General features: G+C 33.9%; 1 long non-coding RNA gene across 1 annotated transcript in view; it reads left to right on the forward strand.

The window, feature by feature from the left end:
- Positions 1 to 21,170, forward strand: part of LOC119830029 — a 67,590-nt gene extending 46,420 nt beyond the window's left edge. Inside the window, exon 3 of the long non-coding RNA XR_005287830.1 lies at positions 20,644 to 21,170. This is a non-coding gene — a long non-coding RNA (uncharacterized LOC119830029). The remainder of the gene's footprint in view (positions 1 to 20,643) is intronic.
- Positions 21,171 to 21,818: the final 648 nt, after the last annotated feature.

The following is a 21,818-nucleotide window of genomic DNA, read 5'->3' on the forward strand; positions in this document are numbered from 1 at the left end:
ATGTTACGCTTTTAAATTGGAATTCATTTCTAAAACTTCTTCAATAACATATGATTTTCTTTGCTAAAGTAACTTAATATCTTCTCAAGCGTTTTCTAAGGATCATTTTTGTTTGCATGTCCCATTCGTCTTCTTCTGCGGAAGGAACAGCTCAATGTGTGGCTGTACATTTGCGTTATTAAATGATTTATGGAGGTGGATTATCGGGATAGAGAGTGTACAATGCAAATATAGAAGTTATGCTTTGGTGATAAGGTAAAAATTTCCATGTACAAATTAAGAGTTAATCATGCACAGAAGTCGTGTGTTGATCTCTATGTAATTGAGTTAACTGACACACTGATGACTTATTTGACGTCTGTTTTACTATTCTGTACTAATGCTGTCATGTCTTCCGTTATGGATTACGTCTAAATATTTGTGGACTGTTAATAGATGATTTGAAGGTTTTATTTGGATAATTATCTTCCTACTATATTTTGTATAAATGGGTCTTATTTGTTTTCATTTTCTTTAATAGTATAGGTATTTTTTTTCTCACGTATAATATGAGTCACGCGCAAATTACTTAAATTATGAATTTAATTATGAAACATCTGTACATAAACGATGTCCTTAAGCCAATCCGAAAATGTGCCATAAAACATCGACTCGCGATTCAGCATTATCGATCTGACATTCATCGTCAAGGCATTATTTTCCCAGATCGAGATATCAAATTGATAAGTGAGGCACATTCGCAGCGGGCGGGCAGGGCATTATGAAATTGGCCGTACGTTAGAAGCCGTTACTTCCGATAAAATATAACAGGCCACGCCGCTCATATCTGTCGAACGAATGTGCAAGTTTTTCCTAGTAAGCGACTCACGTTCCCGCACCCATCATTTTATACGAAATATCAATAATGTATTAACAAATTGCAACTATAAGCAATGTTTTGATAGGCGATAAAATAAGATAGATCGGTAGTTCCACGAAACGGAATGGAGCCTCGTCTGAGAATTTATTGTAAATTAATTAACAACCAACGATGATCGTTCGATTAAATAAAAATTTATGCGATTATTAAGCGATTACGAAATAATAATTTCGTGCAAGAAAGTTAGGTATTGCTTTACTTACCATTTAATTGTGTATTGCAAAACTTATAAAGATTTGTCTCTAGATATATTAATCAACGAGTTACACTAATAAATAATAAAATATATAACTGTATTTTCTACGTTCGTGGTGGAAAATGTTATAATTTCAGCAGGCTATGCGGAATGAAAAGCATTATTTGTAGAAATTGTGTTTCGTATCTGCCGCAACATATGACGTGCTCTATACTCCGGGGGTAGGTAGGTGGTGGGCCAGGGTGTCGGTAGCCTCAGAGATTTATGTGCTCATAACGCGCCGTTCCTCGCCCACAAAACGTTCAGACGTATTGATTTCATTTCAGAATTCATTTTTAAATATGTAGTGATGCTTCGTTTGAAGTCAATAAAGTTCAATTTTTATAGTGTGCAGCTTGAAGGAAATTGGTGAGTGCTTACCTGTGAGGCGTAAAGTCAGCCTTGTGTATAAGAACTATCTAGAAAGCTAAGAATTTATGTCAAGAACTAAGACTATGTTTATCAATTAATCGGCAATTCTTGGATAATAATAATAGCTTTATGAGGTTATAAAATTTTTGGCCTTTTCCTTTGGTATAATTTCACATTTTATATAATTTGCTCATATTATATGTATCGTAAACAAAGACTTTTTATGCATGCATATAAAGTCTACAAGATAAAATAATTGCAGACAGAACCCGAAAAGCAATTTTTATGTAATGATTACTCAATAAATTGTACTTTAAAATTGCTTTCGTAATCATGCTGCCATTTATTCTCACACCGAATCATAATAATTGTACTATAATAAAGTGGTATGCTATGATTTAATTCTGATTATAAATTATTGTAGGATTTATTCAGAGGGATAGATACAACAAAGCCTTTTCAGACAAAACTACTCAATTGTAAAGAAGCCGAAGTTATTTCTTAGGCTAATTTTCCTTCAAATCGATGCATTAAAATTTAGTGAATAAAAGACAAATTATCAAAATTACGATGCATTAACTCGTTTTATTATTTTTTTAAATTCAAACCGGGGATTTAGATTGTCTATAAAAACATATTTTTCGATTTAAAAAAAAACTTAAAAATATTCCATGCATGCGCATCAGTGTAATTACCGCCGAACGCTTTGTCTAGACGCAGTACGACCGCGTGCCTATCGCGAGTAACTAAAAAGGTGTCGTTAGTAATGGTTTTTGAAACGTCATAAAGATGTCAAGTCGCTGTTACCAGATTGTGGCTATCAGCCCGGCGTAATAGAGCGTGCGTAAAGCCGCGGTGTACCGTGAGACTACACAGTTTATGTAAACTATGCATCATAATTTCAGCTTTTCTGTTGCAATCGTTTATTGTCTTTACGTTGATAACGTTGTTGCATAATTGTTTACTTTATTTTATATTTCAATTTATATTAATATTTATGGTGTTAGTGTCCGACAAAATGAATTGCAATAAGCCAAAAAGAACATTGACTTAAAATCTGTATAAGCTGTCATTTCTATTTATTTAATATTATGAAAAGAAATCCAAATTATAAGTAATTTACCGGTATAACAAACATTCGTTAACATTTTTCAGTAATAAGAAAATAAATTAAATGTCAACATATTTTTTTGCCGCCAGTACTTTCTTTTAATCACTTCATAAGTCACCAGTGCGCTATTGTCACGGCTATCTAGTAATTTTTGATAGTCCGCGGTCACTTAACACTTCAAATTGTTTCGGATAGCTGTTTATTTATTTTAATGGCATTGTAGTGCTTAAAGAGCACTCCACTAATCAACTCAAGTGCATTGTACAATGAATATGACGTGATATAAAGTAATTGATGTTAGTATAATGTTTACACCAGTATCATAAACTTATCTATGGAAAATTCAAATGGGCGCTTTATGTGCTTGTAAATGTTATTCAATTTGTAACGTACTAATCAATTGTTACAAATGTTTTAATAAATAGACAATTTGTTGCACATTTAAATGTTGATTCAAATTAATAAATTGAAAAATAATGTAATAACTTTACTGCTGTACCTTATTCAATTTTTGATGCATCGAATAAACTATATGAATAGCAATAATCACGCCCTATTAATTTACGTTGCTTAAACGGAACTATAATATTACAGCATAATAAATTATGATTTATGACCAACATGAATACTGAATCGAACGTATACTTCGAATTCATTCCCCTAATAATATTTATGCTTGATTTGTTTCAACCATCGCGAGGCGGAAATTTTAATTTATGCGCTTGAAATTGTTTGTTTTTGTATAATATGCTTTTTGTTTACGATCTCTGACAAAAAATATTGAATCGACGAACCAATAAGACAATATTTTGTATAAATTGGCAACTTTTAGATTTATTTTCTGACTTTCATTTTAGTTTGTGAAAGTTATTGTATTTATTATGTTAGAAGCGCCGCTACAATAGACATATTGTGAAATATTTGAAACATTTTCTTGACTTTACTTACGAAATTTAAATGTTTTATGGCAAAGTAATACTTTGATTATATAATAAGATGTACACGGGATAAGTAAGACCAAACATTTTTTTAGATCTTTCTTCTTGTTTCAGAGATGTTCCATTAATTATTCGGCACGATCATAATTTAAGTATGTGATTACTTAACTGAGCGTTTTAAGAAGTCATCAATGGAGTCGATATCTGGAACTGATTATAATGCCCATAACAATTGGATACGCTCGAAGAATTCTAATCTACGAAAAGTGACTGAGCAAAAACCATGCTCGAGTCCTTCGAATGATTTCGTTCAATTATCGAAATCAATTTATCTCCTTCATGATTTACGGTTTTAATAGAATATTACTTTAATTAATTGGCTTTCAACAAGAGATTTATAAAGGAGAAAACTTCAACAGGAAATTGTAAACATTTAATAAATTAATCGATTCGGAAGTTAGTTTAAGTCGGCAGTTCGTATATCAGAGATCAAACGCAGTCGTGATTTCGGTGTTAAAAATATTTATTTGTAAGTTTGTTGCAATGCAACCTGTTTTGTATGATAGTAATGTATATGAAATAAATTTGTTTACAAATAATAGGGTAGGTTTTAATTGGGCTCAATAAAAGTCGAGGTTATATCAATAGTTAATGAAATAATTATAATAGTTTCACAGCCGTCAGCAATAGCTCCTAGACTTTAAGTCGAAGGGCTAAATTATCCAGCCGTTTTGACAAAAAAACTGAATAGTTTATATGAAAATTTTTATAAACAAATATTGAAAATTTACGAATATATGTCAACTTCGTTCGGCTTACTATGCAATAGACACTGAAACTCGATCCCTATTATTGCGTGGATTAGACCGTGACTTGGACCTCAATTCGTAACACAAATTTATTATTGTATTAACTGTTATTACTCATTTAATAAAAACCTGCAATAACCTAAACAAAATATGTCAAATATTATTCAGGTAGGTACATATTTAAACATGGGCTAGAGAAGGTACATACATAAGAAGGCATAATTGTATGTATCTACTTAAGTTAAATTAAATAAGGTGAAACTAATGCATAGTTGGTTATTGTGGAATTAAAATTGATAGTAAGATAGTGTCATAAAGGCTATTATTTGTATTACTGATAAAGTAAGGGAAGTGGTCCTCGGATGCCGCTTTCACAAATTTTTATATTACTCTATACTTTATATATTTTGATTATGGTTAAAATGTACCTAGTTGACAAAAGATTCAAAAATAAAAATACCTGACAATGATTTTCCGAAACCGTCGCAGTTTTGCAGTTTAATAAAATTTTAATGCGAACAAAAGTGGTGGAGCTGGTGAATTGAACTTTTTTATTATGAAAATCTAAAACTGTAAAGTGCAGGTCAATTAAGGGGTAGCAACAGGTACAAAATAAAAATTATTATCGGTCACTCACTCTATCACATTGTCAATATCTCATAGGTATTATTTATTTTATAAAAAACTTTTGTTTTATTTTTTTACTCGATCCTTCTTCAAGAGTTAGTTTACTATAGATATATCTACCTACTTACTTTGTCGTATTAAAGAAATACTAATTTGTTCGAAATAAATGTAGAATTCCTAAAGAATTTATGATTAATTATTCGGAGCCAAACAATGAGGATATAACAATACGATGAATAAATGTTTGTAATTTTAAATATTGGTTATACAAATTGTAGAATTGTGAAGTCTTATTGAATGAAAAATAATTTTATACACGAAATTGTGTGTTAATCAATTAATTAATTGTTTTAATTACTTTCCACCTCTCACCTCGTGTCAAGACATTTCATATTTGTTTCACGGCAATCAACATTTTAAAACTTGAACTTGATAATTGTAATTTTTGTGGGACACATTTAATACCGGTTAAACATTGCTATTTAATTCTGTAATTCTGTAACCAAAATACCTTAAAGTAAATATTTTAAGTGAAAGTGTATTTCCATAAGTATTGTTAGCAATACTTTGTTCCCAACATTAAGGAGTGCCTATAATTACAATTGTACCGTAACTAGTAACTAATAGGCGCTGTTGCGCTGTCGCAAATACATCTCGATGTGAAACGAAATAAAAAGACGCGCAGGCGTGTCGTACAACATTTATCTAGATCTGAGCATTCCGAGAACAGAGAACTCTGCTACCAAATATCATGACTACCGTCTTACAAATGAGAAAATTTCGCTCTAATTATTTATGAATGTGTTATCATCATATCTCGAGAGCTCACGACCCGGCGTCTGTGAGCACGACACGAGCAAAACCGTAGGTAATTAGCAAATGTGGCTCTCTTTGTTCTCATGGCACGTTTTGCATTGATTTCCCATCTATTGCTATAGACGAGCTGTGCACGGGGAGAAGAGTCGTCGACGTATCGTTAATAAACCTCCATTACTTTCATTAAAGCTATCTGCGGACAGTGGTCGTATCGCGACGTCGGCCGTCATGCCATCGACACATAACAAAACTGAACGCGATGACGCTATCGAAGGCCGCGCATCGAACGTCGAGCGTCGAGCGCCGCCCCGCACAGCTATCCTCGACTTCACTTAATTGCGAAATGCGAATAAATGACGATAATACGTTTTAATCGTAACACTGAGCACTGAGCTCGACATCATTCTCTGTAATCCTAAATCTCGTTATGGAAATGACTGGAATACCTAAGCATCTATAATAAATTAAGTTTCAGATTATCGTATGATCCAATCGTAAATTAAGACAAGATACATAATTAAGGCGAATAAATAAAATGGTTGGCATTTCGACGGGAGCACGTTCGATTCTGCCGCGCGATATACATCCTCTCCATTTTGAGCTATGAGCCCTCTTTAATAAAGTATAGTTTGATTCGTTACATTTAATTGCGATTCAATCGCCAACAATATTGAAAGAGGCAGAAGAGTGCGGAGGCGGGACGGGGCTCTGAATGTCACGACAAGATTTTTAATTACGGCTAAGATATCATCTAAGAACTGCAGTCCCAGCTATAAGTCGGCGACACATCGTGAAATTACAATTCAATAATTATTTCTTGGGAGACCCGCAAAGGTTAAGGTAATAATTTTAACTTGTGACAGTTTTACTGTACGCTAACATGAACTCACGATGGAACAGCTCACAATATATGAACAATAAGAGGCGCAAGGCGGGACGCGGTGGCCGCGGCGGGTGTCGAATATGATCTGAAGTTTATTTTCGTTCTTCTAATGCGTCTTCGCTGCCGTTCAGAGGACAATTAAAAATACAAAAAGTAAAATGTTCGTTTCAGACGTTCATTGTCTTCGTTATTAATAAATTCATTTTACTGAGTTGAAGTGGACGTGTATATTTTATTCGCTTTAAGTGGTTTCACATTGCTTTTGTATTTATGTTCAGTTATTTTCGGCGAAGACATTATAATACGGTTCGTAGGGGAAGATGTGAAATGGCTCACTGTTACTCCATTAAAGATATTTGAAACCTCAAAGTGCACTCATAAATTGTCATTTGTGGTAATAACAGGTTAAAAATAACTTTCATTTAATAAAAGCGTATTCTAACGAGCTTCAGGGAAATCACCGTTTGTTCACGGTACAATGTAGATTTTTCAGTGATATAAGGATATATATAGCATAGTAAGTACGCATCAGAAGCAATAGGCACGTCGCTGGCCGCTACCATTGCATTTACTTTACAGCCCTGATATTTTACAGGCAAGCTCTTAACTTCCATATGTCCGCTTTTATAGTCTGCTTCACGTTATAGCTTAATGTCACGAGATCCTCTGATTTGAGGCTTTTACTTCTTAAAGATAATATTGCTTAATGTTGAACGGGTAAATATATTAATGTTTACTAACATGCCATCGATTGTTTTGTTGAAATAGTTTGCGCTATTTAATTCATAAACAAATATATTTGTTATTCATTTATTGTTCAAAGCTTGTACATATAAATTTTGATCGTTATTTATCCCGGAGAATCGTAATACTGATTTACAAATTCCTTCAGGAACTTCAATTACGTATTTTTCATCTTCTAATAAAATAATAACAAACAAAAGCATTTACGTGCGTGGTTAAATAAATCGTGGTGCTATTACAACGGTGACTAGACAACTTTAAATTAACAAATGAATCGGAGGGGCATTACTCTTGGTGAATTTCCGGCTCGAAAAAATAGAAGAGGCTTCGCAACAAAGTGAAACAAGATCCACTCCACTAATCCGACAAAAGCGAGCCTTGTTACCCTTCAAATTTATTTATAAGAAAACTCTCGGACAAGTCGTTAATACCTATAAAGTAGGGGCGAGAGAGGCGCGAGCGAGTTTATAACTCACGTACCGAACTTTACTTGCCGACACATAAAATAATAGGTGTAAAAACTTACACGGGAATGTACTCAATGCGGCGAGCTGCGAGATGGACGACGCTCTAGCCCGCCGCTGCTATAGCCGCTATACACCATCACCTTGCGAGCCTTCACTCTTAAACATTCCTACTTTTTTTGCTGACAATGTATATTATGTTGCTAATTTTCCCCGTAAATCGTTTTAAACTGAGCAGCGCTTTATCTGCAGCTATATTGTTACTCTGTTCTTTTTATGTTAATTATAAGAACGACAATATTTATTATGACTAGTAAAATGTAAGTAAAGAACATCCATCCGTAATATAAGTTCACAATATATGAATCAAGTACAGTAGTAGTAACTAAGGGTTTGCATAAAATAACTAACAAGATTTCCCAGGGTCAATTTGCACTGTTTTGCTGACCCTACTATTGTTTGAGGTGAGGTTGCACTCAGTTCGAGTTCACAAACTTTTATCAAATTTCGTGAGCCCACTTAATTTGAAATGCTTATCGGTAGACACAATGGGGGTAGCGCAAGAATTATTTTCTTGAATAAATCATGATAATGAACACCTTTCGAGCCTTTTATATCGTTTAATTCAGATATCACTGCGGAAACAAACGTCGGTTTATCCCGCCATCTGGGGCGCATGCGCGCACCGGTAATCGTTAACCCCGAGGTGATATTATTTTGAATATCAATTTCCTTTATCATTATTATTCAAATCGTTCTTAAGCGCGGGTTCTAGAGTCCAGTTTACAAATATTATTGTTGTAGCACAGGCGTAAAGATGTATGACACGGATTCGAATTCGAAAACGTGCATAGGAGCCGCGGGCGTAAGACACGTGCGCTAGCGCACCTTGCAATGCATTATTTCTGAACATATAATATTAATGTGAATTTTATTTAAACTTATCATTCTTTTATAATTGTGATCATATTGAAAACAATATCTATTGATATATTGTTAGTGTAGGTTATAAATTTATTCATGTCAATGTAAAGGTAGTATGCTAAAATATACGTATGTGTGTTTTTTGCATGTTCAATTTTTAATTTATATACGATATTATAATCTATTGCAATGAAAAATGATCATAACAAGAAATAGGGGTACGTATAATAATAAAATGTTCCAATACATGCAAAAAAAATGCAACTACAAACCAGATAAATACACTTGCTCTTTTCCCTCTATTTAAATTTAGCAATTTCCATAATCTCTGTCACTATAGTCAATTGTTTTATAGTTATAATAAATAAGTAATCATTCAGACCGTATACAGTATATGATAATTAATGCACAGCGTTGAGTAAGACTATATGCCTCATATTTGCATGCAGGCACCCAGTGACCGAGGTCAATCAGCGTCTATGCTCAAACTATAAATTTCTTTTAATAAGACACAAATACAACTTTATGTTTCTTTTTGAGTCGCGAACCAAAGAAATTTAAATAAAACGCTGTTATCAGATTCGACAGGTGGAGCAGTTTTTCTTATTCTTTTTAACTCCGCTGTAGGTTACGGATTAGTTGGTAACTAATCGATTCCTGATACGGATAGACCTCTTTATTATCCTTAATACTATGATATATTTAGGTACAACAAAAGAATGTGTATTATCAACATTGTATTTGTTATTATTGTTATATATTTAACATCGACTTAATTGTACAAGGATTATCGGCACACAGAAATGCATACGCATACAGTATATCACTGGATTGTATTTTCGAAATAATAACTTCTAACTCTAATCTCATAACTCAAAAAATGTATTGAAATTTAAACAATTCCAAACGCTGTGTGAAAAATATTCACACGCATGTTTAGATTGTGAAATAATTAGTCGTGAAAGTAATCGTTTTCTTGTATTAATATTCATCAAGAACTAATCAGTCAGTCAGTCAGCGGCCACCCACGTTCGCTGTTGACGCAACAACTACCGTTTTCTTCACCATCAGTGTATTCATCGTCATACTAATTTAGCACAACTCCGTCTACCAATAGGCTATGTGCAATAAATATTTAAGATTAATCTGATTGGACCCGTAGCTAGTTAGCTTAGTGAATACTAACGATCGCTAAGGACTCGATTCTCTTAAACCAGGTAGCGAAGAATTTGTTTATTTTGCATATGAGTTTTGTTTTCTATTTATTTTTATGAACCATACTAATAAATTTCGCAGACTTTTGTAATTTATGTACATTGCGAGATATTGATAACAGTGTGCTATTACATTATACATATATGCCATATTTGAATGTTTGTTGATATGCCATATATGGATGTTATGAAACCCCTCTTAATTTTAAACATTTATTTGAGCAATAATTTTATCTAATTTTTTTTTAAGTCAATGTCGTCAATGGAGCTGGTGGGTTGCCTCATGGTAAGCGCTACCACCGCTCATGAACATTTGGAGAGGTCTGCAATCGACCTTACGCCTCTAAAAAGGGATTGCCGACTTCAAACTGGAAAGGGATTAAGAAAGGATTGACGAGAGGAATAAAGGAAAGGGTAAGGAAAAGGATATGGACCTCCGCAATGCGCAAAAAATGTGCATACATTATATATTCGTAAACATTCGTAGCAAAACCAATTACATTATTATATATACTAAAATTCAAACATCGCTAGGCATAAACTGGCAAGAAAATATAATGTTGTTCATAATCTTAACTATAGTGACTGACACATAAATTAAATCAGTGACTTTAAATCAGCCGCCGTTAACATGCAAAATAACTGCGAACAGAAGACGATCGTACTTTGTATCGTCTGATTTGTAGGACTTTGGGTACCTATCAAGTTACAAATTGTATATCTAAGATCGATACGGCCGTAATGAAGAGGGCTCAGCATTTAAATACATTTGCATATTAGAATGCGTTCACTCTATTGCTGTGCGGGGCTATAGCGAGCTCGCTAACTATATGTCATTTTGCATACTTGATACCGGACAATTGAATAAGAGAATTGCACTAACCGAGAGGGAGCTAACTCATTTTCCACATATACAATATTAATGATAGTAGTGTTCTATTACCAGTCATTACGAGCAAGGTATACGTGTCGTTAATAGCTTCTCAATTTATGAACCTGCCAGTCGTAGATATCAAATTGTCTCAGCATAACATTGATTAAGATACATTTAATTTAATAAAATAATCCTTTAAGCAACGCTTTAACTAAATAAGTTTCTTGTCCTTGTTTTAGCAAAGCTATTGATTGGTACACGTTGTTATCTCTATCTGATCAAGTTACAATGATTTCACAGTACAGATTTATCGGGCCCGATATTACTTCATAGCGTACAATCAAATATTGCGTAACATTTGAAATATGTACACGTAACAAAGGTTTAGGTAAGAATTATCGTGGTGTAAGTAAACTGCTTTAGTTCTGGTTGTCCAACGGCGATGCATCATTGCAAACGGTTAGAAGCTATTACGGGGTAGAAACTAGAAAGCTGCATTCACGTTTCACATGTGTATAATATACGTTACGCGTTTGTACTGCACATAGGCTAGGTCGTAGCGATGTGCTCGATAGCGACAATTAATATGCAATGTCGTAGCACTCGTAAACTAGTCACGAACATATGCCAATATGTTGGTACCGTTAGAGCTTGGGATATTTGTACGATTCGGCTATTATTACAGAAGGACGATGTTCTTGTTCAACGTTTTGTTATTTAAGATACGATAAATACGAATAAATATTGATCTTGATACTGTTTAAGCTAATTAATTTAAATTATTTATGGACAGGTCTTCCATAGAGATGGCATGTTGATTAAGAATATGTATTGAAATATCAGCTTTCAGTAACATGTATTCGAATAAAAACAACCCGACTTACATCAAACGCCTCAACAGTTTTTGTGTTTAATTAAAGCAGACACGTAGAGCTAATATTACTAGATACTAATTAGTAATTCGAGCAACCCAACGTTAGATATTTGTACTATCTCTGTAAGAGAGCATTCCCTTACAAGCTTATTAGATAGAAAAGCATAGTGCTTACATTAGTAAGAGGGTTAATCAGTGATAATGAGTCGCGGTGCGAACGGTATGTTAATACTGCGGTATCACACATCGGCCGCCGACGGTGTATCAGCTGATCGGACGACGGCGCCAGACCAGGCTTCGTCTTGACCACGGCTTCATTATGCGTAAACAATGCTTTGCTCATTTCATAACTTGTACAAATGATAGTTATTTCTGCCAATTAAAGCGTGTGCATTTTAATATCTTAGTTCTTTGTAATAGAACAGTTTTTTATGAGAGTGGTGACAATGGAGCAGATGCATCACGTAATGTTAAGTGACCTAGGGGCATTCTGATGTGTCGTCGGCCTTTAAGGTAGGAAAACGTTCTCTTCTTAAAGGTAATTACGATATAATAATTGATACGTTTGTGTATTGGATTATAATGATTCTATTATCAAAACAATGTAAATAAATATGATAAGAAAAGTTATGTTACGTATATAAGTATCAAGTAGGTTGTAGTAGGTAGGTGTTGTAGACGCCTTTAATTGTTTGCAAGTATGAGAAAAGAATTAATAATAATAATAATAAATATTTAGTGACATAAAATAAAGTGAGTACATATCTTATACAAAGTACACCTTTTATAGAATTTAATGACTTATTTGTAATTTGCGATTTAATTGTGTAACTGTTGGTGTATATATCTTAAATAAATAAATCAATCAATCTCAAAAATGAACAAGGCAAAGTTTATTAAGCAATTGTGCATCATATTTGTAAATTTATCTTGATAATTAATTTGAAATGCATAAACATTACCGAACTGAAGACACAATAGGGGTTGCGCAAGAATTATATGTATAAAAAATATTTGTAGTTATTTATTAATATCCATTTTTTTCATTGAATGAAAAAGTTAACGCGTTTGTTGCGTACATTTGCTGAAATCTGAAAGATTCCATGAAACAAAGCTAATTAAATGAAACTAAATGTATAAGTTTTAGTTTGTATGTAAACACATTTTTTTATTTTAGAGTAAATCGAACGAACCCAAACGTTGTTTATCTTTATAAGCATCATCCAATAATTATGTACAAATGCCTTAGGTATCAGGTTCTAACACTATAACACATTTCAATTTTGCATTAGAATATTTCAACCATAAGCAACATGAAAAGCCTGAAACCCGCGTGGAAAACAAAAAAGCATTCATGATACGTTCGTGTAGATTGATGACCTACCGCAACCCCGAGGTAAGAATAAGCTGGTAGGTGTAGGGTAGGCATTAACTGACGTAAACGCAACGCATAATAATTAGTCATTAGAAAGTAAGCAGGGAACGATGGGGGCAGGTGGAAAAGGGCGGGGCTCGTCCGTTTCAGCTTATCTGAAATTACATCTTTTATGGGTATCCGCGATTATTCCGCGCTGCAGCGACTTGCGGCGCGTTAGTGCCGCTTGGAAAACAGCTCCGTGTTACCATCGGTGTTCAACATAATCCCCACTATTGCTTTTTATGAGATTGCTCCTATTTTCTCTCTTAACTTGTCGCGTTTGCAAACCATTATGTTGTCTGTGCTCTCCTAATGCGGCTGCTAAATCTTTTAGTGTTTGTTAGACATTACGGTTGTTTTAAACGTTTTAGAAAAAATATATTTTCATAAAATCATGTACCCTATTAGGTAAACTCTATAAATAATTGTTAATAATAAATTTAAATATAAAGAGCTTTGACTGTCTTTATTTACTAAAGCTTTTAAATATTATATAGGTATCGACTCGCAAGACAATATTTTCCATTCGTAGCTACATTTATACGGCCGCTTGTAATACAAAGAAATATATCAAGCCTTTAATTATCTTGGGAAGATGGAAGAAGTAAAGCGTTATTATCATTGTTTGTAACAAAGCACAATCTACAACAACAAACGAATAACTCAGTGGAGTTAACTTGAATTCATAATCAAGTAATTTATGTGCACGGCGAATAAATTAGGCGCTCGAGCCCGCGCGTCGCCCATAACTTACCCCAATAAATTGCCCAAAGCGGGCCAACTTCATTTTATCTCCAAATACTAATAAGTATGTACATAGGTACACAATTACTTGGCTTTTACTGCCATTTTATATTTAGTACCTACGTTTTTCACGCTACTAGAGCCTTTTTATGTACGGGTTGCGATAAGTAGCTGATAAGATTCGTTATGCTTGTAAATAACGTGCTACTGGCGAACTACAAAAATGTGACTTATGTATTAACACATACAATTAATTGTTACACTTTAATATTTGTAACTGATATAATGAGAGATAACAACGCTGAAGGCTAATGAGCAATAATGTTCTAAACGGCTTACGACTTAAGAAATAAATTTGAAAAGCATCATGTAAAACACTTGGTATGTTTTGTTGCTGAACGTAACGCCACGTATCAGGTAGCACCTGCTTTGCATAAGGCGTCATGTGGAGAACCCCACGGTTAAGTGTAAATTTTGCGATTAAAAGTACAAAATTGAGCATAAACATGAGAATAATATGGGTTATGATAACAGTAATGAAAAATGAAGTTAACATGCCATATGGTAAGGCGATAATGTCATGATGCCCTTATGAATGAAGGTGAATGAAAATGTTTGGAATAATAACACGAAATTTGTGTCCTGAAATGTTTTGTATAGGATGATTTTATTTTATATAAATAGCTAGTTTATGATAAAGTGTTAAGTACACGATTTAAAAATGAACCTATTTCCTGACCCTAGCTATAACGAAAAGCGCTTTAGGAGAGCTTGTTATTTTAATAGCAGTTTTTGAAGGTTTTCTTTAACATATGGATAACATGAGCTTCTGTGAATATTCATACGATAAATAACAATCTATAAAATTGAAATAGTGTGTGTGCAGATTGTTTTTTTAATAAAATATTTACATAATGTGTAACTATATGTAATTGATAATGCAAAATAAATTATATGTAAATAAATAAATAAAATTAAATTATACAATTTTTTTCATCTACAAATTCTAAATTTTAAATATATGGACATTCACCCCCAACAAAGTCCAAATTATACAATAGAGACAACGATAAAATTATCATACGCCGAATCGAGGTGTCACCGCGCAGGAAGTGCGAGGTAATTTGTAAGCTTTGTGATTAATAAAATGTACTAAATGTGACCCGAATAGCACAGATTAGCGGCCACTTTATCACTTCTATGCCGAGTTAACGTTGCGTGACGGATCTCGTTTGAAACTCATAAAGAGTCCAAAGCAAAATACACTCGTAGATAACACTTGCTTTACGTCTTCGAGCCTCCCACTTACTAACTTTAGACCGAGTCACGCGGGAGGGTCAACTTTAACAAGTTTATTTAAGTTTACCATTATTTATAATTGAATTTTCCCCTTAATTCGGTTGCTGTTAGTGGAAATTTGGCTGTCGTATGTTTGTTGGTTTGTATTAGTAATGTATATGAAAAATATTCGTGCTATCTTATCAAAAGTAGCTACAAGGTTCAAAATTGATCATGTTTAAAAAACATATAAGTTTTATACGCACAATCCCTTCGTGTCTTATATATTCATAACGTTCAAATTTATGTCTCATAATAAACCTATGGAAAATATTTGATATTTTAAATGCTTTCAATGTTTATATCATTAATGTAAATTCATAATTTGCTCTGCTTAAACAGCCTTCTCTTATCTGCAAGGATAACTCACGCTTCTCCCATTATCCCGCCTCAAGCTCATATTATGAAGGTGTTACTCGTACATTATAGCCACTTTAGATTTACATAAAATTTTCTATTATTCGCTTATCTCCCACATGACAAGAGAGAAAGAAACATGAATATATTTGACAAATTTAAGTAGGAGCGTAGCCGACAGTCGGCGCGAAGTATTCTGGAATGTCTGCGAACGCCGGCTGTAATCCGAATGCAGCAGAGTAAGGCTATGAACATTTGAATAATCGTACTGTGTTCAAAGCCGGGGTATTATATGATAATAATTTCACGCGCGAACGCTTCACGCCGGGTGCCAAGCCCCTTACCCCTCCGCTCCGTGCTGTGCGTCCAAGGAATTTGTTAAAAAATGTGAGCACATTCATTACAATATGAACATTATTCACACTTATTTCATAACGCTATGTTCTGAACGTTAAACATTTCACGGTGATATCGATAATGGTATGTGGATACCTGTTCCGGCTATTCAATATTCCTCCCCACAATTTTCTTTAATTAATTGATACTACAAACGTTAAAAATCGGTGAAGTGTTAAACACGCTACGGAGGGTCGTACTGAGGGGAAAATATCAAATTGCCTAGAATGAAGGATTATGAATACAGACGCAGTTACGGCTATTTCAGTTGGAATGATGACGTTGTCCCTAACTAAGGATTCACAATGTGTATGATTGAATAATTTCATACTTAGATAGGTATCATCTTATACATCGTTTTTAGTCTATATGCAAATGGAATAGCAAGCAAGCGTAAAATGATAACAAAAAGTATAACAAATATGGTTGTAAATCTTTGTGTACCTGTCGGGCAGTTAGTTAATGTGTGAAGTTGTTAAATTAACATATCATAAAATTATAAAGTTTACATTATAAAGCGAACATCATAAAATTTGTAATTCATAGAAGTGTTTTTAGATTGCGTATCAGTTGCGGGAATGTTAAGTTGTGCTTGTAATTATTAATTTGTTCATAAAGTAAACTGACACCACGGTTAGTGAGCACACGCGTGTCCCTTTACAATTAGCCACCGCTAAGATTAATCAAGCCAGGTTTACTTGGCTATAACATATGCAATAGATGTTGCGTTTAATCGATTTAATTTTTTGTCGTGATGTCTTAATAGGGGTTGGGGAATTAAAAAAACAGATATATTGTCTACGTGTAGGTACATAATGTCTATAATGTAAACGAAAATTAGTTGAAATAGAACTTATTAATAAGTTTTCATAATAATTATAAAGTATTCGATCGAAGAATTTTTTTTGAGTTTTAAGCAATTTGTTTACTTACAACAAATATAAAATATAGCTTATAAGAAACAAAACAAATCACATATTCTACTAAAATTTCGTACCCTAAATTTCACGCCTTATAGATAGATGTTTCAATGATAAATGTATTGATATGTCTTCTACTTTAATCAAACATTTATAAAATATATGCATTTCCTTCCTCGATAATAGTGGGTACCTTTTGTAGTACTAATCTATTTTTATAAATGTGTAACCATAAACATATAATTAACTAGAAACTTCATGCACCAGTAAATGTAGACATTAATTTCCACGCTAGTTTATCTATTTGGGCGCACAACCAGCCTTTATCTATCATCATTCTTAGCGTTTACGGTGATAAACAAAAGCATGATTAAATTGAAAATCATTCATTTTATGTTATAACGTATTCAAATTAAGGTTCGTTTTTCATCGAATCGTTAAAGACGCGTATGCTCTTTTCGAACAGTACCGAACGCACGGAAACAACTTACGTACTGTGTTTACTCGAAATTATTTTAATATGCAAATAGAAAATGTGAAGGAGAATTGTATTTCGGCGACGGTGAAGTGGTTACGTAGACGTATTCTTTAAATTAATGGCATAGTGAGATTAGAGTACTGCTAACTGCTTTACATGGAGCAAGCTTACACGCCGAGGCTCGCTCGTTTGTTCTGAGAAACAGACAAATGAAAGCACATAATTACTAGGCCGCCCCGGTCTAAATGCAACAAGGATTAGAATTAACATGCGCGCCTTAACAGGCACGCGCATGGCATTTATGACTGAGACGCTAAAATGTGACTATCCAACAGGGTGTCCGAAAGAGAATTAGGGTCAAATCAGATTGAGCGCATTTTGATATTGCAGTCATTACCAACATTGACCCCTGTAATATAATAGTATTTTATAAGACAGCGAAGTAGAGGCATTTTTTGTAGATTGTTTGACGACAAATTTCTAGAGACTTCCATCATAAAGGTGTATAGAAAAATTTCACTTACTAGAAATCATTCCGCGCTTGGGGTTTAAAATACCTAAAATGAGTGGAGTATAATGTGCCATAAACGCATTTGACAAATTCACTCAATAATATTTTTTCTTAGATACTGCTATATATCAAAAGATTATCTAGTGTGTGGTGTATGTATTATAATCCATCTTGCATACATAACTCACAGTCTATATTTATATATTATGTACATATATCTGTGTAATAAATTGAATACCGAAGAGAATAAAAACTGTTTTGTCTTCTTTAAACACGTAAATCCATTCCAAGTTGCACGTTTTTAGATATCAAGTCGTAATTACCTACAGTCAGAGCGGCGATTAACATCTGTCGACTATTAAATAAACTCAGATTATAAGGGTTCAATCATTGCAAGTAATTATTCTTATCCGTCGGATGTTCTCAAAGAGCAGCCTGCCTCGATCTCGACGTGTGCTCCGGCATAATTTTCTCATGATTCGCAAGCAAATCAAACCCACCCTACCCTTTTATTAAGCAGTCACATTGACTTGACTGCCTAATGTTCCTGTCTATCTAACTACTCACAATAGCCTCGTAATTGTATAAACGGTAGTATTGTATTGATTTTCCGTAGGAATAAAACAATTGCAGCTCCGCGATTCATTTTATTTGAAGTTGAAAACCGTGTAACTATAGCGAAGTAAAGATGAATAAACATAAAATTTTTGTACGTCTAGAGTGCTACAGCAATATTTTCCATTCAAATGGATTAAAGAGTTGTCAATGAATGCGTTACATGAAAATAGTATCGCCTTTCCAATGGATGCTATTCGACGGCATCAGGATCGTAGCGCATAATAGAACATCATGCTCCTCCATCGTTCACATCTCGTCGGTCAATCGCTATAGTAATAGGGTGTTACGGCGAGGTTATGTGAACGCGATCAAAACGCGCCGCGTCGGCTCACCGAGCTCTGGTAAAAACAACTGTTGCTAACAGAACGATTATAATATATTAGTTGCTCTTTAATTGCGCCGATATAATTACGACGGTCTGCCGCGAATACGTGACGATATCCCGGCCGCTCTGCCCACGCTGCGGAGATATTAAGAGGAATAACTCGAGCTAACCGATTGAATGTTCCGTGATAATGAGTGCCGCTCGCGATCGAAGTGTCATTAGGAAGTCGTAACTGACGACATGCGCCTTTAGTAATCTTGTATGCCTTTCATAGGACATTCATCCTCTTAATGTGTATGGATTCCATGATACCTCATTTGAGAAGAAAGTATTTTTATTGAGGCGGGTTAGCTTTATCTATACTATAGGCTAATACATGGTTTATTGTTAAATATAAGATGAATTTAATCTATTAATATATTACTTCTTTATGAACGAATCGCATTATGAGACATTTAAGACACACCAAAAGTGCTTTATTAACCCGTTTTATATTATATCTTAATGCAAAAATGACTAATATTATTTTTCATAACCTTTTTGTTTTTTGTGGATAATTTGGATAATGTCTTTATATATAGAACGTTACGCATAAATAATTGTGCAGCATTGTCTAATTCCAATTTATTAATAAGATCTACAAACGAATTTATATTACTTGCATATCATTGGAATAAGTTTACCTTGGATTTAATGTTTATCGACGAAACAACCTTTGGCAAGGGAAAATTAATTACAGATAGCTCTTTATTCATTTGCGTAGCCTTTATGATAACGAATAAACCGCACTAAATACAATGCCAACAGCTATTTGCTATATTACTTGCTATATTATTACTATTTCCAGCCAGGATAAAAATTATGAATTAATTCCGATAGGGCGGCACCTCTCAGACGCGCGACATACTTCGTCCAGATAAGGGAAAAGCGTCGCTGGCTTATAAATGACTCTTTATTAAACGTGAAAGCAACGACGTCGGCTAATGGGACGATCATGCGCTCCCATTAAAGATTATTTAATATTCAAAAGCGGCCGACGATAAATCACGATCGCCCGCCATGCTTCTTTGACTACGGTCTGCACTTTTGTCCAAATACTCCACATAACTCGTTTTTGCTGGAATTAATTTTTGAAGGCGAAGGCTGATTGTAATATTTATAAGCTTCAAACAAGCTTAATCAATACTGATAAGCTCGTAATCATTTTGTTTTTATATAGATCTTTCAATGTAAGTACTTACTTTGTAAATACTATCAGATAAGAGGATAGTGTCAACTAGTAAGGTATAGATAATGCAGCTCCTGTGTGTGGTAACGACCTTGTAATAGATATTGGGAGTAGGAAATTACTTCAATTCAACAAATAGATACGTACAATTCTCTTCGTCATAACATTCATTATTAAAATCTACTACGTCTGTTATTTAAATCGTCAGTTTCTGAAAATGGGATGGGATTGATGAGCTTTTGCGTACAAAGCTTAACACATACTTTAAAACTTTAAACAAATATTTTACAGTTACATTATGTTATTTTGTATTCTAATATATATTAATGCGTTGCATGTGAGTTGATTATTAAATATGAATTAAAAACCTTTAGAACACAATATGTAGTATGTATACAACGTAATTTCATCACATCTTTGCAGTTTATTCTTGAAAGGACATTCAATTTATTGTTCTGTTTTTGTGTCAATATATAATATAAGCTTGAAATGTTATTTGTTTTCCAGATCGGTCACCTATCTGATTTTTGGGACAAATGGCAAAACAATAATTCGTACCCTTGCGACTGAGCTAATAACAATAAAATAGAAAAGCGATCACGAACACGGGGTGGCGACTGGTTCAATCAACGAGAGTCAGATTTATTTTTATGAAAATTGGCATAAAATCGGACGGGTCAGGGAGGCGCAGTGGCCCCGCGAGACCTCACGCCCGATCGTTTACTGCATATCGTTTCCTCCGAGCTATCTGCCTCTTGGAAATATTGCCAGTGGTCATAACTTTTTATATGCAGCGATGACATTGCAGAAAATTGCGGTTGGATTTTGTTGAGTCGTTACTCTTCAGATTCAATCAGTACGTGTGAGTAACTTGCTTGTATTTGCAAATAGTATTCGAGTCATGTTTTATTTTAACTAGTTGTATAATTTTATGATGCATTTTATGCACTAGCGCAGATCTCATCTTATAGAGTGTTAGACAATAATTAGTATGTTATTAAAAAGTCTAAATATTTTTAAGTGGTTGGTTTGATTTATTATCACTGCTTTGGTTTATTAGTATGTTATTAAAAATATTTTATTGATTGGTTTGTTTTAATCACTGCTTTAGTTTAATTTAATGTATACGAAGACTGAATATGTAAATATAACTAAATAGTACGATCGATATTTTTTTTCTATTTTGCTATTTATTTTAACTGTTTGGGCTTAAAGCATATAGCGAATATACCAAAACAAAGTATATGCAGTATTTGATTCTAAATAACGTCACATGGTTGTATGCACTTATTTATTATGAATAAAATATCAAGACTTATATTTCAATGTACAGTATACTACAATTTTAACGAAAGATGAGACATGTCGGCATAAGTTATGCAGTACTTTAGCATTCACCAGCGCTACTCGTAGCCCGCGGGAGCAAATCCAAATTTTCAATCTTGACGGTTATCATTTTACCAAAGCAAAGCTCCCATAATATTTGCTCGCCCGCGAGTAGTCTTCGAATTTCATATTTATTCGCGGGAGGAAAGCTCACGCCGCCGGAACTGATATTATTGTGCATTCCGTATAATATTGTTTGCTATTTGGCACATTCTCTGTTTGTTTTCGTCTTTCATATGAAAGGGGAGCTATAGACGAGCAAACAGATCGGTGAGAAGTTTCATACTCGAGTGTAC

Source organism: Zerene cesonia, chromosome 1 (genome assembly GCF_012273895.1).
Source record: "Zerene cesonia ecotype Mississippi chromosome 1, Zerene_cesonia_1.1, whole genome shotgun sequence".
Lineage (NCBI taxonomy): Eukaryota > Metazoa > Arthropoda > Insecta > Lepidoptera > Pieridae > Zerene > Zerene cesonia.